The following is a 6,837-nucleotide window of genomic DNA, read 5'->3' on the forward strand; positions in this document are numbered from 1 at the left end:
CGTTCTTCTCTGCTTCCCCCCTGATCATAGTTTCTCTTCACGTGCTGTGACGTTTTCACGCATTTCCTATCCACTACGTATGCCACATCCTGATTTCCTTCTTCTCTTTTACGTCTTGTCTTTCTACGCGTGTCCCCTGCCTTCCTTCTCCAATATTACCATGTTCTATCATATGCCTATTACTGGTTCTTAATTCCTGCTGCCTGTGTCATATGCCTCATGCAACGTGCTTCCTCCACCTTCCCCTCCCCAGTTCTCTCTCGTTTTCTTTCCCGGCCATTACCATCAGCTTTTCACGTCGCCACCAACTATACCTTCGTTATTTGATGCCTTAGCCGTTAATAAATACTTCTCCTATCTCCTCCCTTATTTCATTTCATTATGTTTCATGCTGGTGTCTCACTGTAGCTCTACCTATCCCCTCCCCCACCTACTCTGCTCACCAGCCGGGAAATTTCGATTGAATTTTGCTCTGTCGGTTGGATTATAGTTGTCGCAGATGTAGACTGTTATTGATCTGGGTTTCTCTCTGTACAGACGACCACGGCGGGCGCTGGCGTGTTGCCGTGACGATGAATGAGCAAGCTTTCACGCGTGAAAGCTAGATGTTTACTTTTTTCGCCTGGTATTTACACTCCATGCAAGTTCTTCCATCGATATCACATCACGCATTCACGTTACCATGGCAACTCAGCTTCTCTGGTCAGAATTCAGTAACTAGCGCACACGTTATTAGTTTCACATAAAACATATCCATACATGCAATAAGGAAATAATTGCATAATAACAGAATTCTGCTATTAATTTCCCACGAAAATCCATGCCAAGGCGAGATTTGCAGGTATAGCCAGTCAGACCTTAGCTTATTCGTTTGCTTAACTAATTCACGTACACATACACCAAGCATAACATGTATGATATATATATATATATATATCATACATTATATATGTAGCATCTTTCTCCTACGGAACTACAAGCAATGTGCACATAGTGACTAGATCGTGCGACGGACGGCGCGGGGCGCGGGGCTCCGCGGCGCCCCCTGGCGGCGGGTCGGTGCTGCTCTCCTCGTCCAGGCCGGTGAGCTCGCGCAGGAAGCCCTCGACGTCCTGCCGCGTGACCTCCCGCGGGTTGACCTTGACCCCGCCGAGGTCGAGGTCACGCAGGAAGACGGCGACGTTGCGCTCCCAGCGCGCCCTGGTGTCGTCGTCGTCGCCGCCGCCCGTCCGCTCGCTCAGCAGCAGCTTCTCGAGGTCGCGGGCCATGTCATCGGTGGAGCGCCCTCTAGCGGGAGAACTCGAACCAATCGCGTCGCCGCCCGGGCGGAGATCGTTGACGTAGCGCCCTCTAGCGGGAGAATCGAGCGTGGCATCGCCGCCCGGCCGGAGATCGCGGAGGAAGCTCGCGTTCTCGTAGAACGACGCGTCCGAGAAACCGCCATCATCATCGCTTCCCGTGGCGTCCTCGCAGATCCTCGCTGATCCGTCACGAGAGGGCGCCGGCGTGGCGACGGGCGGGCGCGCGTCGGAGCGCACGCTGGACGTACTGCAGACGCTGTATCGCGCGGCGCGAGTCTGCAACGACAGACGACACGAACCACAGACGCGTTAGTTACAACATAGCAACGATATAGATAACGATATAAACCAAGGGTTCTTAACCTGTGGTCCACGGGACCCTTTAGGGATGGGCTTCAGGGGGTCCGTGAAACAGGCGCATGCAAAATTTTGTGTTTATGTGCTTATGTGCATTTTTCTGGGGAGGGGTTTGTAGCTTTCACCAGACTCTCAAAGGTGTCCATGACTCAAAAAATATTAAGTATCACTGGGATAGACGGCGGCCGCGGATGTGGAACAAAGTTGGACGATGACCAGGTCGCATGGCCGACGGATTTTAAGAGGACAAGGGTCGTACTCCTCGGCAAAAAACTTTTTTTTACAAAAAATAACATGATTAAAAATATAGCAAAATTTTTTATATACATTATGTTAGTGGTTGGTAGCTTGAAGAATGAGCGGCCCAAGTACAAGATGCGATAACAATTAATTAATTAATAAAACAGAAACGATAAAAAAGTGAACATTTAAGAACACCTCCCTTAACCGTCTCCACCTCGTCTCACTCTTGTCGGTCGATTGTTACAATAATGCTATTGTTACACGAAGCGAAATGTATTGCGACAGTGCAAACAAGGGAAAATGCTCACTCACGTGTCCAAACACGCATACACATGTGTATGTAGCATATACGTACGTACGTAGACACGTGTACAAACATAATATTAATATTATGCACGCATAGAGTTGCACGCATGCAGCTTCTTTCGCTAGCAAACACGTATCGATGACAGATGCTAACTGCTAACATTGGTTACCTGGCTGGGTGGTCCGTTACGATGCACATCAGGCAAATCATAAATCCTGCTCGCCCGCACATCCCTCTCTGACTCCATGCTCGCCCGCACATCCCTCTCCGACTCCATGCTCGATTGTGACGAATATCTGTATAATATTTTGTATTTAATATAGTTATATCTACATCTATCTAAAGTAAATGAATAAATAGTATACTCATATTTATTTTTATATATATATACCATTTATTAATTTACTAATTATTAATTTTATTAACAAAAATAAGAGAAAAAGAGAGGAAGGGTGAGAGGAAGAAGAGAGATACATCTGAGCATACACACGCACGCTTGCACGCACGCAATACATGCACGCGCGCACGCACGCACGCATGGGCACACACAAAATGCACGAGTCACGATTTCGTGCGAGAACTACCTTCGTTTTTATCGATTTATATCATTTAGGTTTCTCGAGGGCGGGCGGCGGGAGCAGAGTCGTGCGGTCCGTCGACGCTCGCCAGGGGGCGCCGCCGCTGAGAGACGAGATCCTCGTCGACAGAACGCAGCGCGACGCTCGCCAGGGGGCGCCGGTGCGGCATGCCAGCGCGCCGCTCGGCAACGACATTCACCATCACGCTCGTGCGCAGTCGGCGTCGACGAAGGACAGTGGCTCCCCCTATGCACATTTAGCAGCGTCGCCAAGGGACGGCAGCGCCCCCTACGTTCAGCCGCTGCTTGGCAATGACACTCGTCGTCATCGTCATTACCATGCCCGTTCGCAGTCAGCGTCGACAAGGAATGGTGGCTCCCCCTACTCACATCGAGTGGCGTCGTCGAGGAACGGCGGCGCCCCCTACGGGCAGCCGGTCGTCACCGCGCAGCCTCGCGTCTCGCCGGAGAAGCTGACGTTTGGATACTGGGGCGGGGACGAGTCGGCGCGCGGCGGGGGAGGGGCGCGCGGCGGGGGAGGGGCCCGCGCGTCCGACGCCTCGACCGACGACGTGTTCGAAGAGGAAGACCGCTCTCCTCCGCGCCGCGTAGGTCCTGCGGGGAAGCCGCGCCTCCAGGGGGCGCCGCCGACCGACGACGACTCCGGCCGATCTGCTCGCCGCGTCGACCCGTACTTCAGGCCGTCCCCGCCAGGTGGCAGCACCTCCGCGCTCGCTCGCCGCGGGCCGGTGGATGAACGCGGTGGCGCCACCGTCGAGCCGATGTACGAGAATCTCTTCGACTTGCGGCGGCGGCGGCGCGGCGAGGGTCGGTCGCCGTCAACACCAGCAGGGGGGCGCCGGCGAGGGTCGGTCGCCATCGACGCCAGCAGGGGGCGCCGGCGAGGGTCGGTCGCCGTCGACGCCAGCAGGGGGCGCCAAAGAGGGTCGGTCGGCATCAACGCCAGCAGGGGGCGCCGGTGCTGCGCGAGAGCCAGGTGGCGCCACTCGCTACCGGAGCGCCTACTGCGTGAGGTCGCCGCTGAGGTCGCAGAGCGGAGGTCAGTACGCGGCGTCGCGGGCCGCCCCGCGCTCCGACGATCGCCGTGGCAACCAGGTGTCATCACCGTGTAGCCCGCCTCCCTCCATCTATGAATCTATCTCAGGGGTGTGGCACAATGACCAGGTCCCCTCACCACATAACCAGCGTCCATCCAGCTATGGCTCTAATGACCAGGTCTTGTCACCGAATGGCCAGCGTCCATCTAGCTATGGCTCTAATGACCAGGTCTTGTCACCAAATGGCCAGCGTCCATCTAGCTATGGCTCTAATGACCAGGTCTTGTCACCAAATGGCCAGCGTCCATCTAGCTATGGCTCTAATGACCAGGTCTTGTCACAGAATGGCCAGCGTCCATCTAGCTATGGCTCTGTCTCAGGGGTGCGGCCCCATGACCAGGTTCCCTCACCGAATAGACAGAATCCATCCAACTATGGATCTAGTTCTAGTGTGCACGTAAATGACCAGGTTCCCTCACCGAATAGACAGAATCCATCCAGCTATGGATCTAGTTCTAGTGTGCACGCGAATGACCAGGTTCCCTCACCGAATAGACAGAATCCATCCAGCTATGGATCTAGTTCTAGTGTGCACGCAAATGACCAGGTTCCCTCACCGAATAGACAGCGACGCTGTCTATTCGGTGAGGGAACCTGGTCATTTGCGTGCACACTAGAACTAGATCCATAGCTGGATGGATTCTGTCTATTCGGTGAGGGAACCTGGTCATGGGGCCGCACCCCTGAGACAGAGCCATTGCTAGATGGACGCTGGCCATTCGGTGAGGGAACCTGGTCATTTGCGTGCACACTAGAACTAGAGCCATAGCTAGGATGGAGCTGGCTACTGGGTGATAAGACCTGGTCACTAGCGTGTGTGCCTGAGACAGAGCCATAACTGGATGGACGCTGGCTACTGGGTGATAAGACCTGGTCACTAGCGTGTGTGCCTGAGACAGAGCCATAACTGGATGGATCCCTCCAGCTCTGGCTCAGAAGCACGCCTCAACAATCGGTCCTGGCACGACCACCGTCCATCCAGCCGCACCTCTCCATCTCTCACCCACGTTAACAACCACATCACCCCTCAGCGTCCGCTTCCCTCCGCCCGACGCCTCGACCGCTCGCGCAATCCGAACGTAGAACCACGCGGCGAGAAGCCGAGAGAAATCCGACGGCGCATCGTCGATGTCGCGTCGCCGCTCCGGAGTGGTCAGCAGGTGGCGCCACCGGCAGCAGCGGCGCCCGTGTGGGGTCGCACGTTTGTGTTGAACACGACCGCGTCCGCTCGCGACGATCCACCAGGTGGCGCTTCATCCGACGCTAGCGGTCACGCACAGCTAGAGGGCGCCACGGGATTGGCGCGTCGGCACGAACTCCGTGATGGGCTCTACATTCCGATTCCGGCTCCGTTCCAGCCTGTGACTGCTGGTTCGGGAGCGATCGAGCGAGCGACATTCCGGAATGATTCCGCACGAAACGGCCGTACTCCCGTGGATAGAACATTCCAGGTTGGAAGCGTAGCACCTCAGAAGCGATTGGAATCTCCGAAGAAACCGTCCATTCCTCCGAAACCAAAGCAGCTTCTACTATCGCCAAAGAAGATCGCTGCAGTGGCGTCAGCAGCCGCTCACGCAAAAGCGAGTTCGGCAAGCAACGATGATTCAAGGTCGCCTGGCGGTGAAGAAAACCATCCTGTGGAACGCGCTCGCATCGATGAACATACTCGCGTCGAAGAACAAACTCGCATACATGAACGTACTCGCGTGGAAGAACATGCACATGTGAAAGAACATGCTCGCATAGATGAACATACTCACGTGGAAGAACATGCTCGCATAGAAGAACATGCTCACGCAGAAGAACGTACTCGCGTGGAAGAACACATTCGCATGAAAGAACACACTCACGTGGAAGAACATACTCATATAAATGAACATACTCGTGTGGAAGAACATACTCGTGTGGAAGAAGGCCAACTTATGAGCTCTTCATACAAGCCAGACGCCGATATTACAGGCCCTTCGTATAATGAAGACGTCCACGTTACCGGTCCTTCACACATGAAGGAGGTCCACATGGCTAGCCACCGTTCATATAACGAAGAAAGCCAACTTGCCAGTCTTCCACACAAGGAACTTACCCATGCGACTAACCGTTCATATAACGAAGAAAGCCAACGTACCAGTCCTCCACACAAGGAACTTACCCATGCGACTAACCGTTCATATAACGAAGAAAGCCAACGTACCAGTCCTCCACACAAAGAAGATACCCATCTTGACACTCCTCCACGTAAGGAAGCCGTCCATGTCACCAGCCCTACCTACGCCGACGTCACCGCATCCTCCAGCAAGAGTCTCACTGCGAAAAAAGTTCTGAATTTCCTCGCAGCTGGCGACGGCCTCCACCTCTCCGCATCCCCCGGCGGCAACGTCGGCTTCCCGAAAAAATCGTTCAAAGAGGAAGCTTCGAGGCGTGTCTCGCCCGGCAAGCCTACTCCGCCTCCGAAGCCAACCGGACTGACGCGTGCACGCCTCGACCCCCCGTCTCCCGCGAAGGATGCTCGACGTTACCGTGGCAACGCGACCGTCCTTTGGAACGGCGGCGGCGCGGGGCGCTGCCCCGAGGGAGTCGGTCCGGGGTGCGGGCGGACGCCGGGCGGCGGTCGTCGTGGTCGCACGGACGATGGCGGGACGTGGGGCGAGGAGGCGGAGGAGGAGGAGGAGGAGGGAGGGGAGGAAGGTGTGGTGTGCTCACAGCCACGGAGGAGGGAGGCACGGTAGGTGGAATGTGTCGGTGACGGGACGGCGTCGCGGTGGTGGGCGCGATATAAGTGTGTGATAGTGATTGCGTCGCAGTTTGTATGGCGCCTTGTATTTGATGATGCTAGTTTAGGTAAACCTAAACCTAACTAAAGCGAGCCTACTGTATAGATGGTTTATTGAGAGAGAGAGAGAGAGAAGAGAGAGAGAGAGAGAGAGAGAGAGAGAG

Source organism: Priapulus caudatus, unplaced genomic scaffold (genome assembly GCF_000485595.1).
Source record: "Priapulus caudatus unplaced genomic scaffold, Priapulus_caudatus-5.0.1 Scaffold1746, whole genome shotgun sequence".
Taxonomy (NCBI): domain Eukaryota; kingdom Metazoa; phylum Priapulida; class Priapulimorpha; order Priapulimorphida; family Priapulidae; genus Priapulus; species Priapulus caudatus.